Source organism: Mus caroli, chromosome 4 (genome assembly GCF_900094665.2).
Source record: "Mus caroli chromosome 4, CAROLI_EIJ_v1.1, whole genome shotgun sequence".
Taxonomy (NCBI): Eukaryota; Metazoa; Chordata; class Mammalia; order Rodentia; family Muridae; genus Mus; species Mus caroli.
In genome coordinates, this window is record NC_034573.1 from 69,863,485 (window position 1) to 69,884,281 (window position 20,797).

A 20,797-nucleotide genomic window follows, 5' to 3' on the forward strand; every position below is an offset into this window, starting at 1 on the left:
AGAGAGAGAGAGAGAGAGAGAGAGAGAGATTAAATATTTTGGGGAGATTATCTGCTTCATTTTCTCACCTGAGTGCCTGCCCAACATTCTCCTCACAGGTTCAAGTTTCTGTCAGGTTTTAGCTTCACTTCTCCTACACCCTATTTTTCTGATCATACCTCTGCTCTTCATAGATTCAGGTATAGATAGGCCTTGAGCATTTCATGATACTCACTTTAACTTCTTTTTTCATGACATGCTTCATTTTTTAGAAGATGTTTCAATGCTAAGACAAGAGGAGCAGCCATTAGTTTAAAATCTCATCCTGATATTTTGTCCTGCACCTCTCTTCTGCAGCAATAAAAAAATACTCCAATCTTGTTTTTACAAGGAAGATCAAATGCTGTCTTTTTGATATGAACAGGTCTGATAATCACAGGTAGAGAAATGACTTCCTCTATGGAAAGCTTTTAAGTGAGAAAACCCAAAATTCCATATCTGCCAAATGTATAACGGCACAGGGGAGACTGAGGAGCCTGGTACGTAAACCCAGGACTTCTGTCTGCAGTGGTGCTGTGAGCATCCTTCTGGTCTGGGAACACAAGGTGCCCCTCATGAAGGCCAGCTAGTCACAGCAGAAGTGATAAGAACATCACCGCACTCACAGCCAACCACCCTTCTCTACAACAATGCAACCTCCCTTGAGTGACATCCTGTTCTGCTCCTAATTCCAGAAGCCAAATGGGCCTTTTAGCTGCATTTCATTTTCCCTGCCCAGCTGTTAAGCAATAGAATAAAATTCATAAATGTCAAATGGAAATTCTATGAACAAAAGTATGATATTTGGTGCACAAATTTCCTACCAAGCAAAATTTCTCTTTTCATCTTATATTTCAATTAAGACAGGGATTTACTGTATTTGTATACGAATTTGAGAATATCCTCCTTATATTTTAAGTTACAGATAGTAAAATGTGAAAAAATAAAATTGTTGGTACTTATTTTTCTAATGATATTAGACATCTGAAGACTTCAAAACACAGTCCCAAGAGTTCTAGGAGAAAAATCTCTTTCTTGATAGAGTATAGCTTAATTTTTTTGAGACTCTTTTGCTTTAAAGAGTAAACAGATTATAACTCAGAAACTATTTTGTTTAAAATATCAAATTTCACAGTTGATTTGCTACATAATGACAATGAATATCTTGCTCCATGATGATAACACATCTTCTTATGTTTATTAAATCAAAGAACTTGATAACTAGGAAGTTAATATCAAAACCAAATCAATCCAAAAAACAACACAAAACACATCTTGGAACATTGGGCTAAGAGCCAATATTTTTTTTAAAGTCAAAAGCAGCTGTTGCATTTGTATTTTAAAAAAATCCAGATGAATCACAAAAATCCTTCCAATGATTGTTTTTCAATAAGCACAGACTAATTTACATCAAACCAAGCCAAAAAAAAAAAAAAAATAGGCACTGTTGATCTAAGGAAAGCCCGTGAAATGGATCAAGAATAAAAGCTGTTATCTGCATAATACTCAGTAATGGTAGGCTTGAACATGGAGCACACATAAATCTTTGGGAATTTTTTTTCTGTGATGTGAAGTTAGATTGAAGGAGGGATCAGAACTGGAGGACATCCCCCTCCCCCAGGTCCCAAAGGATAACACAACACTGCACTGCACATGGCAGAGAGTCAAAACTGGCAGCTGTGTGTTCCAGTTGGTAATTTTCTGCAGGAAATGGGCATCTGCCCCAATTTCAACAAAAGTCTGGGATTGTGGTAAAACGAAACTTTTTGTTCTTCATTAACTCAGCATAATATATGTTCTGTACCTACTTTTATTGTTAGTAAAGGGTTTTTAAATTGATATAGGAAGATATACTGTCATAAGTAGTCATATTTGACATGTTCTTAGAGATAGAGCTTAGAATATGAAGTAATTGGTTGTAAGAAATTCAAAACGGAGGAAAAGCAGAAAAAAATCTTCCTCAGAGTCTTTTCTATTAGGAAAATCAAATAAACCATTTGGCAGAAAGATGGGTCAGTACAGGGCTACATATTCTCACAGTATGCTTGCTTTCTTTCTCTCTTTCTTTTTCTTTCTTTCTTTCTTTCTTTCTTTCTTTCTTTCTTTCTTTCTTTCTTTCTTTCTTTCTTTCTGGAGTATCACAAGTACTTGTTCATGGAAACACTATCTACAAAATTACAAATTCCAACATGGAAATTTCTTTTGTTTTAAGTTAGAAATTTCTATCAATAAATCTTGCCAAGTGGAGGCCAATAAAGCAACTAAATTAGCTCTAGTGGTTAGCATATTTGGCCTCAATAACCCCTTTTTAATTTGCCTGCTTTGTGCATAGTGCATACGGTTCTTGTCAAAGCTGTTTCTGGAACTTCTGAAAATAGATTTTTTTTTCAAAATGAGGAAAATACTCTACAAGCACAGATAACAGCACAATTTTCTATAATGTAAAAGATGTGTTTTGAATTAAACACTGGTATTCATTCACTTATATTTTTGGTAATATTCAAATGCTAATTTATTTAAGATTCTTTTGGCAGAGTCTATTTCATTTCATGTCAACTACAAAGCAGTCAGTTTGACTATATGTAACAATTATATGGATACCATGAGTAAATTTCTGCTTTGCACAATTGAAATTTCATTCCCATGGCTTTTTGTTCCTCTAAAATTTCTAACATATCCTCTATAGTCATGTTCCTCAATAGATTTCTCCAGCTTACATACACAGGTTCCACACTGTAGTTCCCTGGTACTTGAATACTGATGACTTGGAAATCTGATAGGAAAGTACCAGAGGCTGATTGGCAGTAGCAAGAATGGTGACCTCTGTACTTCAAGAGGTAAAATGTCTTGATAACTGCTTTTAGTTATATACCCATCCCTGGTTACAATGTGTGGTGGGAAGATGTGGGAAGGCTGGTATATTTGTGTAAGGGGTCCATTTCAAAGCCCTATTTTCTACTTTAGAAAGTTCTCTCAGGTATCGACTTTGCTAACGGGTATAACACTGAACATTAAACATCGTTGTTGTAAAGAGAAACCTGTGTTGTTTCTAGTTCAATACAGTAGTAGTGTTGATGCATGAAGCAGTTGGTGTGGGATTTAAAACAACAGCAAACACTACTGTTTATATCTGATTCTGTTTATGGTTTACTTGATTTATTTAAATGGTATGTGGACTTGAAGGAAACAAAATCCAACCATCTCAGTTTGCTTCTGCTGCTGGGAAAAAAAGGACGGGGGGGGGGAGCTAGAAAAAGTACCCAAGGAGCTGAAGGGGTCTGCAACCATATAAGAGGAGTAACAATATGAACTACCCAGTACCCCCAGAGCTCCTGTCTCTAGCTGCATATGTAGCAAAAGATGGCCTAGTCAGCCATCATTGGGAAGAGAGGCCCCTTGGTCTTCCAAACTTTATATGCCCCAGTACAGGGGAATGCTAGGGCCAAGAAGCAGGAGTGAGCGGGTTGGGGAGCAGGGCGGGAGGAGGGTATAGGGGACTTTCAGAATAGCTTTTGAAATGTAAATGAAGAAAATATCTAATAAAAAATTGTTAAAAAAAAAAAAAAGACACACTGAAGGCTTAAATAGCTCAGAGGCATTTCCTAATGTGTCTGGTGTTGAGGAAGCCTAGGATGAAGGTATTGTAATTGAGTATCTGGGGAAGTGTCTTTTCGGGTTTCCAGTTTCTCTGTATTGTGGCCTCAGTGTTAGAGACAGACATGAGCTTTCTAGTTTCTCTCCAGTTGGTTCAAGCTTCAATACTTATAATCTCACTTAATGAAATTAGTGATCAAAGTCGAATCTCTGTATAAAGTCACTGATGCTGTAGCCTAAAAATGTTGTAGAGCTAGAATTCATCCCTCACCAATACTTAAAACTCCAAAAGAAATGACTAATAAGAGATTTTTAGCAAAATGTCAAATAGACTGCACAAGGGCTTCTGTTATTACTTAAGCACTGTGTGGAAATGCAGATCTTTTTATTTTAATGTCTTTTAAAGTTATGTGTATATGTATGGGTATGGAGGAAGGGATGTGCTTGTGGGTTCCTTATAGAGCCTACAGAGGGCATTGTATCCCAGGAACTGCAGATATAGGAGCATTAAGTTGCCCAATATGGCTGCTTTGAACTGAACTCTAGTCTTCTGTAAAAGTAGAGGACACTCTTAACCCCTGAACCATCTCTGTCGCTCCAGAAATATAGATTTTCATGCTTCATTTTAAACTTATTATACCATCACTTTAACAGGGTCTCATGTAATTTTGTTCTATAAAAAAATTGCAGAAAAATGTCATAGAATGCCTGATAAAAATAAAGGTTATGTCTGTCCATTGTGTTGAAACATTTTTGCATAATTAAAATAGCCAAGGTCATTTACTATAACAATACTTAACATTCCAAGAATATTATGGTTAGAAAATTCATTAGTATTATTTTTGTCATTATAGACAAAACTAACACACTGATTGAATTTCAGACTTGACATTTTATTAATATGTTCTATCATTGCATTACTTACTTCCAAAATTAAGTAAAGAAAATCTAACTCTGGACATGGACTGAAATATAGGTTAATTGTACTATTAGCTTAAAACATGCTGTTCATCTTTTACAAGAACTCTGTGAACCGGAATGGTATTATTTCTAAAATAAATAACACTTTAAAATATGCATATATTTTCTACAACATAGGTAGTGTGACATTACTTATAATGGAATTTTCAGTTATGCTGCTTTTAAAAGCCACTTTTAAAAATTTTATTCTATAATGTCAAAACCCAGAGTTATACCCACAGAGCATATGGTTTTGGCATAGCTTTAGCAAAGTATCTAATAAATAAAAAAACTCTTCATATAACTGACATTTATAGGTCCCTACCATATATTTCCTTAATATTCTGTCCAAACACTGATACAAATGAAAAATGAAAGTTCCTTTGCCAATGAGAAGCCAAAGATACACGGTGCTATAACGAATCTAGAATATCAACAGTTTGAGACAAGCTGCAAATAAAGATGACAAGTGTGAGAATCTGGAGGGATGTATATAATGTTAGCATGGATTTTGGATTTTTCTTGTGTAATATTCAAATTCATGCATGCATTCTCTTTTAAAATAGGCTCAGCTTTTTATTAGACATGTTAACAAAAGAGGTTTGGTTGAAAAGACAAAAGCCTGTGCCATCATCAGACATTTGAGTTTCTTCCTTCTTTGCTTCTCCCTTCTTCTACCCAGCTTGAGCAATAGTGGTGGAGGGGTCAGGACTGCCTATTCATACAACTCCAGCTCCTGGAGCAGGTCCGACAGGACCAACCTTGCAGAGAAGGTTCCCAGTGTCCAAGTTTGCCATGCCCTTTGTGAAGAATCCAGATCAGAAAGGTTCAGCACTGACACCACACTAATCTTAGTGGATGCATCATCTAAACCAAACAGTATTGAATGATAACAGTACTAGTTGTACAGTTAGCAGCTAAGTTACAGTAATTATATAGCCCATGTTACTAAACCAGATGTTTCCTCAAGCTAACAATTTGTGTTTCTGTGCTATAAATCTGAGATACCAGGTAAAGCTATAATAATTTTTTTATTAAGGTAACAAAGGGTATTGTGGTATGATCTAGCATCCACACTGTGTCATGAGTCTCCTAGGATACTTACCTTGTAGTACAATGTAAGTGTATAATAGGAGGAGCACATGACGTCAGCATGTCATCATATGCTGTATTTATGCACCAGAGGAAATACCAGCTTCTCAAAAGTGTGATTATTTCATGAAAAGCACACCCCACTGAGATGTCTTATTGCTGTTATAAAGTCTTTATTGCAGGGAATTCTTTTGTGCTGTAGGAAAATGAATTCCACACTTTAGAAATGTTGAACAGCAGCTTCAGTAGAGTGCTATGGTTCTCACAGATTACTCTACCCCATTAGAATATTCATGATCCAATCAGAATGCTTCCTAAGTCTCTGCAATTTTTCCATTGTAAAATAAACTAGGTACGTTTTGATGAAACAGCCCATGCTGAGCAAATGCCTTCATTAATTTTTTTAAAAGTATTTTATGGATTCTGTTACTATCAAAGAACATCGCTCTGTGAAAGCGGACACCATTCCACTAAAGCAAAATTGGTATTATTGAAAAAAAACATTGTACTTGAAAAAAACAGGATAAAACTAAAGCATTATCAGGCGAAGTGCATTGACAATGCAAATCAAATGCACATGGTATAATTATAATTGTGTATTAGCTGAAGAACTGGAGATTATAAATGGTGTGTCTCTGGTGAAGAGTTTGCCTGAGCACATTACATATTCATTGGATTTTCATTTTTATTCACTAAATGTCCAGTTCCCCCTCCTACACATCCGACATTATGACTCCATGCCTAAAATGAACATTCTGAGTTTAGAAGTACATGTTTGCACATAAAAATTAACAAAACTGACTATAACTATAACCAGGGTTGCCACTAATCTGCATGGTTTCATCTGCTTAGCAAGGCTGTGTTGGTTTTCTGAAATGCAAGAATGTTCTGTAAAATTTGTCCAAAGATAGCACCAAAAGAGTATCAAAAAGATCCTACAGACTCATTCTTATTAAAGATGAAGTGGGGAAAGGGGCTGGACATCTCTCAGAAAAAACCCAGATCCCACACTCTACTGCTTATCAGCCGTTAGATTAAGATTCTTATTTTAAATCAAGTTTCAAACACAGTGTCTTTGTGGTAGCTGGACATCCAGAATACACTTGGAAAGGAATGAGGAAAAGTGATATTTTCCACCTTAAGAAATTTCTTTTAATTTCGAAGATGATATTTCTACCACATTTTTCTTATTTGACACCTTTTTTCCCCAGGATTGCCTCTGATTTCCCTTAATTATTAAAATTTAATTATAGTTTATATTCTTAACTTTGAAAGGTAGGTTAGAAATGGGGTCATTTAAAGTATCTCTGCTCAGGTTCAGATATTGAGATAGACTACTTTCCATTTAAATGGGGGAATTTAATTCATTACTAACAATTAATATAAATGCATTCATAATGGCTATATTTTATTATAGCTATTTTAGAAGATATGACGCTTACATTTTATAACCACATAGTAGCTGATTTTCATAAGCTTTTGTTATTTAAGGAAATTTTATTGTTTTATAGCACAATCATTTTTCTGGAAAACATGAGATCTCTCTTACACTAAAAGCCAGTTTCACATAATAAAAGACACATGGGATTCCAAGATACATTTGTTAATTGGTGCTGCTTCTGAATTGCCTGTGAACTGAAATTATTCAAAAATTTTTCTTCTTTCCCAAATCAGTTTGACAAATTTGATTGGCAGCTTGTTAATATATTTAATATTGACTTCATAGTAATGACTCCGTTTAAATCCATTTGTACACGTATATAGTGTCATTTATGGGAATTCACTCCATAGAGAATAATTGCTCATATTTCAGCTTTTATTCTAGGGATTCTGATGACAAATATAATGAAGCTTATTTATATAAAAGTACAGTTATATTAAATTATTATTGGACAGCTATTGAAGGGAAAAATATATATAAGCTTAAACCTTCCAGTATCCTCTCAAATGTTTTCTCAAATGTTTTCTGAAAGAACATTTTTTATTCCTTATGAACTTTTTATACAGTATACTTTAATAACTCACTCTTTTATTCCCACCTTCCAAATTTTCTCATATACTTCTTGATCTCTTTCAAATCTGTAGTTGCTCTTCTTGTTAACTTTGCTTCATGTGTTGACATATATGTATATACATGTCTGTTCCTAAACATAACCTGCTCAATCTCTATAATGTTACTCGTATGTATTTTCTTTTTTTTTTAAGATTTATTTATTTATTATATGTAAATACACTGTAGCTGTCTTCAGACACTCCAGAAGAGGGTGCCAGATCTCGTTACGGATGGTTGTTAGCCACCATGTGGTTGCTGGGATTTGAACTCTGGACCTTTGGAAGAGCAGTCGGGTGCTCTTACCCACTGAGCCATCTCACCAGCCCTCGTATGTATTTTCATGATTAACTGCTGGATAGGTCTACAAAACACATTTCAAACCTAAGACTCAGGGAACATTTAGGAAGATGGTGTAGAAAAATTGTAAGAGTCAGAAGATCATGGAGTTTGCTATGACATTATATCTACTAGTGATATCAAAAGCTACACTTTTATCAGATTCTCAGCAATGTGACTGCCTAAATATGGGCTGAACAACTACAGGAAAAGTATGTATGTTCAAATGAACAGAGAAATCCCAGGAGGCCTTAACCCCATGCAAAGAACTACAGACATCTAAGAAATGTTAAGAGTTAAAAAAGAGAGTTTCTTAGGGAAGAACACACCAATTAATTATCCAATACATTTTGATGATGTTTTATTTTTCCTCCTCCAATTTCTCTCAAATTCCCTCAATTATCCTACCCACATTATGTTGTTTTTCTATCTCTGAATCAAAAAACAAACAAGTAAAATCAAAACAAATCAATACAAACAAGTAAATTCAAAACAAAAACAATAAGACAAAAAATGCAAGAACAAAACTCAACAAAGGTCCCCCTACAACTCTTGTTTGTGCATATGCGTGTGTGTGTGTGTGTGTGTCTGTTTGTTTGTTTGTGTGTGTGTGTCTGTGTCTGTTTTGTGTGTGCGTGTGTCTGTTGGCTGACTACTCCTAGGCCTGCAGCTTGGCCCGGAATGTGGTTTATATACCCAATAACTGTATCTCCTCTCCACACAGTCCACCCACCTCATCCTACTTCACTCAATGTTGTCTTTGTTCTGCACCAAATGTGCTGTTTCCTACAAATCAAATCTCCCCCAGGCACTACTGCTTCAGAATCGTACACGGAAGAACAATCTTCCTGCTACTAGATGGGAAATTTTAAAAATCCTGGACTTCAAACCCGTTTTGTACAAAGATGATAAGAATGAAAGGGATTCATGGGAAAGCAGCTACCCTTTACACACTTAATGCAGATGACAAGCAAAGAGGTGTGGCTAATGAAGGAAGTCCCAGTGTGCTGCTTCTCTGCGGTTTGTGCTGGCATTTCTACATCCCATCCCTAGAGGTTGAGGCAGTCTGTCTTGCATTTCCTTCTATGTTGGAGGTTTGTTTCTGAGGAAAATATATGTTCCTTGTTGTGAGACTCCTGGATTCTCTCCTTACTGAGGGAGTGATAGGCCAAGAACATCAAACTTGCTTACATCTAAAGTGAGTTGACCTTACCACTCCAATAAAGTACTTGAATTTCAGTGACTGTTCTTTCAAGATAATTACCATAATGAAAGAAGGCTCGTCAGGTTATGTGCCTTGGCAGCTCGGTGTTGAGACTAAAGCATCTTGAGAGAAATCTAGACGGCAACAGTCATCTTCTGTGCAAAAAGCACATTTGAAAAGATTCCTGTGTGGCCTAAGATCAAAGCTATGGCTTGGATAAAAAAGTAAAGGCAGGGCTGGAGAGATGTCTCACTGGTTCAGAGTACTGACTGTTCTCTAGAGGAGAACATGGAAGCTCACAAGTGTCTGTAACTCCTGTTCCATGGAATCTGCCTTGCTCACACATGCAAGCAAAAACACCAATGTACATAAAAATTTAAAAATCATAATCAAGGAGAAAAATGAAAAAGCATTAACGTAAACATGACTTAAGTAAATGCATATTTAATAAGATGTCTTTTGGAATCCCTAGCTATCTTAGAAGACTCACATTTATCTTAATTCTAGTATTGTTTTGTTCATAAATACTTTTCTCTTACTGATATAAATAGAATGATGACAGCTGGGAAAGGGGCCAAGGATGAAATCCATAGGGAAGGGTTAATAAAAATGGTCTCAGAATGCTTCAGGAGATTATTATACTGTTAGAAGGCATTTTCCCTCACTAATGGGATGAGATCTCAGGCCGTAGATGAGTTCTTGGAATGAGATAAAGGCTTTGTTCACATAGCAGTTCTAGGATGGAGAAGAAACTTTATTTGTCCATGTTGCAACTATGTCTTGCTTTTTAACATTTATGTCATATTTTAGGCAATTAGTAAGTGGTTAGTGAGCAAAAGGCATATGTTGCACTCAAAGTAAAATATGAGAATTAAAATACATATACTTAAATATTGTTTTAAAGATAGGAGAGGAAGACTTCATTTCACAACCAACAAAATGATGGCCTCATAAATACTTACTATAATTCAAGTCACTACAGAATTTTGTTTCTAAAGTAGTTGCATTATAATATCTTTTTCCTCCTACTTCTCTGAAGTAGAAGAGGAAGCTGATATTATCTACCTTTTAAAGGAAATGAAGCTTCTAAATGTGGTGAAGTAGCTTGACCAAAGTTATTGCCTTTTCTGCTACCATTTCAGAACAATTGTGATCATGTGTCAATCTTCCTTACATACTTATTAGGTTCTGGAAATGTGCTTTTCTGTTACTATTTTCATGTGTGTCACAGCTTTCAAAGGTCCTGGCTCCTATTCTCTGGGGGAACAGTATTATTGTATCATGTAGATGTTTAGGATTATTCTTTTAGGTTTTTTTTTCTCTTTGAGATGAAAATTATGAGCACAACCCCTATCTGGATCCGTAGCACACACATATAAACTGACTGAATCGGCACATTGCTGTTTGTGACAGATGTGTTTTAAAACACATTATGTCCATATTCTCTGTTGTATTCCTTCCTTCAAATAGATGGAGAATGCAGAAGCTGAAAAAAGGGCTTGGTTTCTAGTTAATAAATAACAACCAGGAAATATGCAGTTGAATAGGACATCAAAATATACCACAGCTTCTCTTGCGATCACTCTTTCTCTGTCAAATTACTTTCCGATGGGAAAGCTCAGTCACTAATGCAAAAGCACACATGGTACAAAAGTAAAGTCTGAAATCAATAGCCAGAAAAGAAGTGACATCTTCTGTCTACAAGCATGCAAAGGAGCCATCTCTGAAGATGTTCTATCTGCTCTCCTCAAACCTTTAGATGGCTGCAGTCCAAGCAAACATCTAATTGTAGCATGATGTGGAGCCTAGAGTTCGAATCAACCGAGTTAGTTGTTTTTAAATTCCTGATGCAGTGAAATTATAAGATAATATTTTGGCCATAATTATAATTTAATGAAGTTTAACCACCAATATGCCATTTTAAAAAACATTTCTGGTTGTGAGGTGACAAAATTCAGACTCAACAAATTGAGTCAATTTGTTGTCTTAGTTGAAAATGCTTGACATTATAGACTACAAAATAAAGTGCTTTAGCTATAAATGTATATTTGAATTTGTTTTCCTGCATAGTCGTGTATAATGTCTATATTCATAGTGTATTATTAGCTCATATAAAATAGTTGCTGCATATAATTCCATAAGCAAGAACTGTTTTTACTATTTAGTCAAACTAAATAAGGTATGACCAATTTTCTACATAAAAACGTAACTCTGAATCAGAAAAGATAAAGACAAAACTCTAAGATTTTGTTATTTTTTATGTATATAAGTGTGTGTTTATGTGTGAGCATTATGTGTGTGACTGGTGCTCACAAAGACCAGAAGAGAGCATTAGATTCCTTGGATCTAGAAGTCTGCACCACCACATGGGTCCTGGGAACAAAACTGGTTCTTCTGCAAAAGGAGCAAGTACTCTTAAATGCTGTGCCATCTTTCTAGCTTGAGAAAAGGATTTAAACTTAGAATACTTTATAACTAACTCTTAGTGTATTACTGAAATGCAAATACATGTGCATGTAAATGTATTGCATATACTAATGTAACTGTAAATGCATTATTGTACATTTTTGTGTAGTGTCTATGTGTTGCGGCCGTGTGTGTGTACATATAAACTTGCATTAATTGTATATATTATGGCTCTATGTAACTATATAAGTATAATCATAAATATACATACATGCATATAGTTTACTACTAATATGTATACTTTCTATATAATACATTTTTACAGTACATTTGTTTAACATATTTGCATCTTTTCTGACATGGTCTAAACACATTATATTGGAAAACATTTCTTGGTCATGGTTTCTATAAGTGAATGAACAATTACATTATAGCATTATTACAAAGATTAAATGTAAAATCCACACTATATATTTCTGAGACCTAAAGTTGTTTTTTCCTAAAGAGTTTGAGCACTGGAAGCTTGGGCTACTGTTTAGTGATGTAGAACTAGTGTCTGCAGTTTTCAGAGGTAGCAAGCTTCAGAAGGAATTAATACAATTCTTATGAGATTCCCCTACAGTCTCATGAGATTTATCTATGTGTTTCAATGGCAGTATGTTATCTTCTACAAAATTGCCTTTCCAAGAAGACTTTAAGTAGAGGCCAGTTCTACAGCAGTGCTTGATATTAGCTTTCAATATCTATTATTTTGATTAAATTAACCCCCTTTTCTTAATGATATTGTTTTGCTTTAGGCATTTCATTGTGATACAAATGAAGATAGAGAAATACATAGTCAAATATTTGACTCAGAATCATAGGTGTTGACTTTCTTTTATTTCTCCATCTCCTACTTTTCTAAATTTATCTTATTCATAGTTTCTCAGCCTCACAATACAAGTCTTTGTAAGTGACATGCCCTACTAATAGTAGTTGAAAGTTTTTGAAAGGTAGATGGCTTTTACTTATAGATTCAAGATTGATATTTGGTTATATTTTTCTAGATGGAGATATCTTTACAATAAGGCTGTCAAGGTTAGAAATGAAATGTAAGCATCTTTTGACCTTTTGATTCCCTGTAACACATGTATCCTACACAATTGTTCCTACACAATGTGCACATTTTGCTGCCATATTCTAAATATAGACATTGGAAATAATTCTATTCAAGTTGAAAGTACTATAATTTTACTTGCTAAGGTATTCAATCAAATAAAAAAGTATTCTATCCACAAAGAGTTTGGAGGTAAACATGGTCTCAAATTTGTTTTGTTTGTTTTCTTTTGAGAAAGTTTCTAACTGTGTTCTAGGTTCCTCTTGAATTATGGAGAGTAAAGGTAACCTCAAATTTAAAGTGGTCCTTCACCATCAGCCTCTGTAATACTTAGACTGTAGTTATGTGTCATCATTTACAGCTATCTCTAATTGTCTTAAAGAAAAAGAAATTATTAGAAGATCACTAGGAACTTTGAGAATCGATGGGGACCTAAAGAACATGTGAGACGAGGAAGTCGTGAGTGACTCATAGAATGTCTGGCTGCTATACTGTGATGTGATAAAACCTCCAAGAGTTCCTTCTTTCAATGCATCTTTCACCCCAGACTGAAAGCCCATGGCGTGGCATCTGTGTGGCCAAACTTAGATCATGCAATATTTCTGTGTTTGTCAGAATGAGGAGAGAAATGCATGCTTGCTTCTTACTGTAATGGTTGGTAAATACTCAAGTTTATTGTCATATCAAAATTGGACATCACAGAAACAATTTTCCCAGAAAATAGTGCTCAGTTAGCAAGATGAATGTCAGTGGACTAAAGAGAATGATGTATGTGTGACTTGTACTTGTTGGATGAAGAGAAAGCCTTCCAAGGAAGGCAAAGTAGGTGTCTTGACAATGCTGAGAAATAGGGATCATAATGAGACTGGAGAAGGAAACTCATATTGTTTGAATACTGATACAACATATTTGATCAAGAATACTAGTGCCAGAGGCATTATATTTAGATAAATAGAATTTATAAAGACTTGAAATGCTAGTCTTTATAAACTATAAATTTTTGAAATTTCTTTCAGCTTATTGAAAATCATCCTTGAGCACTCTCATAGATGGAGAGGCGAGAGGGAAAGGGGGATTGTGGAGAGGAAACTGAGAAGGGGGATAACATTTGAAATGTAAATAAATATAATAACCAATAAAAAGAAAATCATCCTTGTATATTAAAAATCAAATAATATTTAAATAATAGCAATACAATTATTTGTTGGTATCGATGGGTAACTTCCTCCAGGACATCTTGGATAACCAAACTCTTAAACTATTACAGACTATAATAGGACTTGTATGTAATTGATATTCTCCTAAATATATTATCTCTAGCTTATTATCGTATCCCAAGTAATGCAATCTGTGACAATAGATTAAAAAAATACCTCGTACATCCTACCAAGTCTCTAAACCACACAGCAAAGTTAATAATACACACTGAAGTCACCTAAGACTTAACCTACTATGTAATCAGCCGATTTGTTTAAATTGTCTTAAAGAAAACAATGTTACAACCAATTTTGCTTGCCACTGATCTGCCATGTCAACTTCTGAATTCCAAGATAATGGATAAATACAATCTTACATTATGTACACTTCCATGATGATGACCCATAGACCAATGTGTGTGTGTGTGTGTGTGTGTTTATGTGCCCTATTTTATTTTGAAATCAAGAAAAAGGTTGAAAAGAACTCAATAAAACAAATATCCACCATAAATGCTGGAAGCAGCATTTGACTTTTTGATATTGCTTGTTTGTTATCTGGGTCAGTTGGAGTGAACTGAAGTTAGCGACTTAATCCCTTATAAAATTCTGTTAAATATTTCTGCAAAATGTCCCTCACTCTTTTTAGTATGGTGCTTTTTTATTTGTTCCACAAATATAGAGCAAAAGGTTTTTCTTATACACAGACAGATTCACAGACAATATTTACCAGGCAATATTCAGGTTGGCAATATTCAGATACATATAACAGACAAATTACAGACAAGAGTTGATAGAAGGCATAGGAAAAGTGTACTCATCATTCTTTAATGTGAATTTATATATATATATGTATATATATATATATATCACAATAATCCACCACTCTCATTCTTCCTGACTGTGATTGATGCAATGTGGTCAGCTGTTTATACACTACACACACACACACACACACACACACACACACACACACACACACACAAACTCAAATAATATACATGCTCAACACGTGTGGAAAAACTTTTTGGATATTCTGTGGTTGGTTGAATACAAGGACATAAAACCCATTGGGGGGAAAAAGTCAAACAGTATATTATTTGCAAATCATACCATAGTTTAAGCCATAATATATTATGTATTTTTGCTGACCAATTTTATATCAACTTAAAATAGTCTAGAATCGTGTGAGAGAATGGAATATCAACTGAGAAAATGCCTCCATTAGATAGTGCTTCAGTCATTCTGTGGAGCATTTTTTAAACTAGTGATTGATGGGGGAGGGCCAAGCCCATTTTGGGTGGTGCTATACCTGGGCCTATGGTCCTAGGTTTCATAAGAATGCAGACTGAGCAAGCTACAAGCTAGTAATCAGCACCTCTCCAGCCCCAACACCACCACCATCCCCTGTTCCCCCACCCCAGCCCCCAGCCTCTACATCAGATCCTATCTCCAGGTTTCTACTCTACTTGAGTTCTGGTCATGACTTCCTACAATGATGAACAGTGATGTGGAAGTGGAAGTATAATAAATATTCCCCTCTCCACATTGCTTTTCATAATGGTGCTTCAACAAAAGAATAAAAAAGCTAAGATAGTAAACATAATATTGGCAATTTTTTTTCTAAATTCCTGACACAAGCTTTAAAAAAAAAAAAAAAAAAAAAAAAAAACTCTTGGAATTCGTGGAGCTCCTGTGAAGTAAACTTCTCTTAGTTACTTTTCCTGGGGTTGTGATAAAATGCCATTACATAAGCATCTTAAGGACAAAGCATTTATTTTGGCTCACATTGTCAAGGTCTGGTCCATCATGGCACAGTTAAGGAAGCAAGAGCCCAAAGCAGCTGGCCACATTGCATTCATATTTGGAAAGAATGAGAATAGTGAATCCTTGGGCTGAGCTAACTTTCTCATTTTTATACAGTTCAGAATCTCAGCACAGGTCCTAGTGTAACCCACAGTGGTACTGTCTTCCCCCCTCAGTTAACCCCCTCATGATAATTCCTAATAGGCATGTTCATGTCCATCTTCCAAGTAACTCTAGATCTCATTAGGCTGACAAATAAAATTACCCATTGCAAATTGAGTTTATACTACTGAGGAAAAGGTTAAGGGAGGATTGCTTCAAAATGAGGCTAGTTTTTCAGAGAGAGCCAGGGATTAGAGGATTGATACAGGATAAATAAGGTAGAATAATTAAGATTAATTTCAGTAAGAATTATTAAACCAGATTCTATAAGCTGCCAGATTCTATAAGTTGGTGCACATGTGAAGTACTAGGAATTGACACAAATGGGAACAAGATGGAAGTGATGCATGCTTGGCCCCAACCTCATTCTGAGCACCTCTCCCATGTTTGTTCCTAGGTGCAACCCATTCAATACAGCAGGGAATACATGATCCTATATGAGAAATATGAAAAGAAAATGTGTCTGAGGTTCCTGAGCCTCTGAAGCAGAATAGTGAAATGAAGAAAGGGAAACTCTGAATTTAAAGTCAGTTACAATGTAGTTAGTAGGCCAGGCTTGCTTTAGTTATCAGAAGTGGGGGCTGCCTTTGAGGATAGACCAGGTCACTCTCAGAACATAGAAGGAACTAAAGGTAGCAGCATAACTAGATTAAATTGTCGAACCACAAGCAGTTATCTGTAGGGATGAAGCATTTCTATGGAATAACCACATGCCTGGCCTGAGAATAGGGCACAGAGAAACTGTTTTCACACTTATCTGCTATCATCTGCTGGCTCAAGATAAGAATAGAACTAGACTGTATCCACTCTCTCAACAAGTATTACAATCTGAGAAATTTTGCCTGAGATCACTATCTTTGTTGAATATTCTAATTTAAAGCAATCTAGTCACAAATAATTACTCTTGGAAGCTAAGGCAAACATATTTTTATCTTTTTATACTATGCACAAAAATGTAAACCTCACATTTGCTTAATCTTCCAATTAAACTGAAGCCTGGAAATCTGTATCCCTTTAATTATTGTCCTGGGATTAGTGTCCTATGAGTTAGAAGCACAGGAAAGCACAAGGTTTTGTTGTCTGGTCACTTGGCTTATATGTGATCCCTATTATTACTTCTGAGGAAATGAGTTCAAGGAAGAAACTTTTATTGTGTGTGTTAATTAGTTGTACTTGAGTACACCACACACACACACACACACACACACACACACACACACACACACACACAAATTCTATCACCTTACTACTAACCAAACACCTTTTCAAGTGAGAATAGACTCAACCTAGCTTTACATGTTCAACTTATTTGGATGAACCAAAGTAGAACATACACTCTCACAAATTATTACCTTGGGTCTAGAGTGGCTGAGAAGGAGATTTCAGACATAGTGAGGATTGTACTGGCAGAGCCTCAGGAAATGATGTCATTAATAAGAGAGTAAATGTCTAAGACAACTGTGTGTGTTTGTGTGTGTATTTATATAGACAACCATATTTGTAAAGACAAATGATATAATTGTTATTAAACCACAAAGACTTTCTAAATACTGCATAATATGTTTAAATAATTGACCTTGCTGCACTGTAGTCCTCCATGTGATGGGTTTACTTAGGAATATATGTGTAACTTTATGGTTTTTCTAGGTAACAGTTCTACTTGTCATTTCTGTAAAATGCTATGGAATACTTCATTTTTGTGCGACTCTGGCCTTGCATCCTTCCTCATCATTCTTCTTGTTCACTCTCATTTTACCTGTCTTTGTCTGTGAAACTGGTGGCACAACGTAATGTGTGCTGGTCAAAGGTCTAGCTCCACTTCTCATAATGTCATTCTCTTTACGTTTCTACTTCACATTTAAAACAAACATATTGTTCCTGCAATAAAGCTTTTTATCTGTAAGCTATTGTGCAGTATAAAAGCATTGTTCTGTAGAAAAAAATACCAGGAGAGCCTTTTGTCTGCTAAACTGAAAAACTAAATTCCTCAGCACATAAAGTGCTCTTCTGAATTTATACCATGGAAAGGAGAGTGGAGATGGTGACAAAAAGGAAACATTAAAAATTGATTTAGGAATTGTGGGACCTTCCAGGAGTTCTAGCACTCAGACTTATAGTAGAGTATCTCACATTCAAGCCATCAACTTCTACATAGTCAATCCCTGAAATAAATCAAACAAATAAGCTTGTGTAAAACTCAACAAGTGTCTCTATATTACATGCTATGGACCATCTAGAGACTGCCATATCCAGAGATCCATCCCATGATCAGGATCCAAACGCTGACACCATTGCATTCACTAGCAAGATTTTGCTGAAAGGACCCAGATATAGCTGTCTCTTGTGAGACTATGCCGGGGCCTGGCAAACACAGAAGTGGATGCTCACAGTCAGCTAGTGAATGGATCACAGGGCCCCCAATGGAGGAGCTGGAGAAAGTACCCAAGGAGCTGAAGGGACACACAACCCTATGGGTGGAACAACAATATGAACTAACCAGTACCCCGGAGCTCTTGACTCTAGCTGCATATGTATCGAAAGATGGCCTAGACGGCCATCACTGGAAAGAGAGGCCCATTGGACATGCAAACTTTATATGCCCCAGTACAGGGGAACTCCAGGGCCAAAAAAATGGGAATGGGTGAGTAGGGAAGTAGGTGGGAGGGTATGGGGGACTTTTGGGATAGCATTGGAAATGTAATTGAGGAAAAGATGTAATAAAAAATATATATATATAAAGAATTATCAAGTGTTATACAAGAACTATTACTTTTGAGCTTGTGATACCCACTTAGCTCATATGTAAATTTAATACAGTTTTGCTAAATATAACAGCTTTATTCCAGTGAAGCTCATAATGAGAGTTACTTATCCATGGTGTAAAGGTTAATATGTGGTAAAATACAACTTCACACCACAAAAGCACAGTTCTTAATGAAAAAATACATGATGCAAGGTGCTTTTTATATGTCACTTCATCTTCACAATTCCATTTGTGTAGCTTTATGCATCTGCTATTACTTCTATTTCCTCTCATATGACCCTCACTGTGATGTACAAGACCAGGTCCTTTCCAAATCAAGGCATGGCACAAATGCTATCTCTTCTTAGACTCATTCTAGCTCTTCTAAGAAGTCACATCTACTCATCTTCCAGTGGCATGAAATCCATCTTTGGTGACAGAGACACATTCTGGATCTACCTAGTCATAGTCAAAGAGAGCATTTCAATTCTTACCAATCCTCATGGCAATTTTGTACACATTGAAATTTGAGAATGTTTTGATTTGCATTTCTCTAAAAAATAAAGGCTTTGAATATTTCTTTAGGTGCTTCTCAGCCATTCGAGGTTCCTCACTTGTAAAAATCTCAGTTTAGTTCTATACCCCATTTTTTTGATACAGTTGTTTGTTTTTTTGGTGATTAGCTTCTTGAGTTCTTTATATATTTTTGATATTAGCCCTCTAACAGATGTGGGGTTGGTGAAGTTTTTTTTTTTCCCCCGAACATGTTGGTTGCCAATTTGTCTTATTGATTATGTCCTTTGCCTCACAGAAGCTTTCCAGTTTCATGAGGTCCCATTTATCAATTTTTTTTTTTTTTTTTTTTTTTGGTTTTACGAGACAGGGTTTCTCTGTATAGCCCTGGCTGTCTTGGAGCTCACTTTGTAGACCAGGCTGGCCTCAAACTCAGAAATCCGCCTGCCTCTGCCTCCCGAGTGCTGGGATTAAAGGCGTGTGCCACCACGCCCGGCCATTTATCAATTCTTGATCTTAGAACATGAGCCACTGGAGTTCTGTTTAGGAAATTTCCCCCTGTGCCAACGAGTTCAAGGCTCTTTGCCATTATCTCTTCTATTAGATTCAGTGTATCTGTTTTTACGTTAAGGGCCATGATCCACATGGACTTGAACCTTGTAGAAGGTGACAAATATGGGTCTATTTTCATTTTTCTATATACAGACAGCAAGTTAGACCAGCACCATTTATTGAATATGCTTTCTTTTTTCCATTGTATATTTTTGGCTTTATTGTCAAAGATAAAGTATGTGGTTTTTATTTCTGGGTATTCAATTGTATTCCACTGATCAACCTGTTTGTCTCTGTACCAATACCATGCAGTTTTTTTTTTATCACTATTGCTCTGTTGTAAAGCTTGAGGTTAGGGATGGTGATTCTCCCAGCTGTTCTTTTATTGTTAAGAATTGTTTTCGCTAATATCCACTTATCAGTGAGTGCATATCAAGTGACTTCTTTTGTGATTGGGTTACCTCACTAAGGATGATATCCTCCAGATACATCCATTTGCCCAAGAAGTTCATAAATTCACTGTTTTTAAATGTGAAGATGAAGTGTAAATGTACCACATTTTCTGTATCCATTCTTCTGTTGAGGGACATCTGTTTTTTTTCCAGCTTCTGGCTATTATAAATAAGGCTGCTATGAACATAGTGGAGCATGTGTCCTTATTATCAGTTGGAATATCTTCTGAGTATAAGCCCAGGAGAGGTATTGCTGGATCTTCCAGTAGTACTATGTCCAATTTTCTGAGGAACCGACAGACTGATTTCCAGAGTGTTTGTACAAGCTTGCAATCACACTAGAAATGGAGGAGTGTTCTTCCTTCTCCACATCCTCGCCAGCATCTGTTGTCACCTGAATTTTTGATTTTAGCAATTCTGACTGGAGTGAGGTGGAATCTCAAGGTTGTTTTGATTTGCATTTCCCTGATGATTAAGGATGTTGAACATTTTCTGTGGGGAATTGCAGGCTGGTCTTCATTTGAACTGAGGTCTGAACCCCGATGGTCATAATTCACCTACATGACAGGGTAGGCGTTCCCTCATGCTCCTGGAACTCGGGCCCCTGCCTAAGGTAC

General features: G+C 35.9%; 1 protein-coding gene and 1 pseudogene across 40 annotated transcripts in view; one reads left to right on the forward strand and one right to left on the reverse strand.

Moving 5' to 3' along the window:
* The window catches only part of Ptprd (protein tyrosine phosphatase receptor type D), a 2,211,569-nt gene that overhangs the window by 859,254 nt on the left and 1,331,518 nt on the right, over positions 1 to 20,797 (reverse strand). The gene's annotated exons all lie outside the window — the stretch shown is intronic.
* LOC110293345 overlaps positions 8,959 to 20,797 on the forward strand; it is a 21,134-nt pseudogene continuing 9,295 nt past the window's right edge.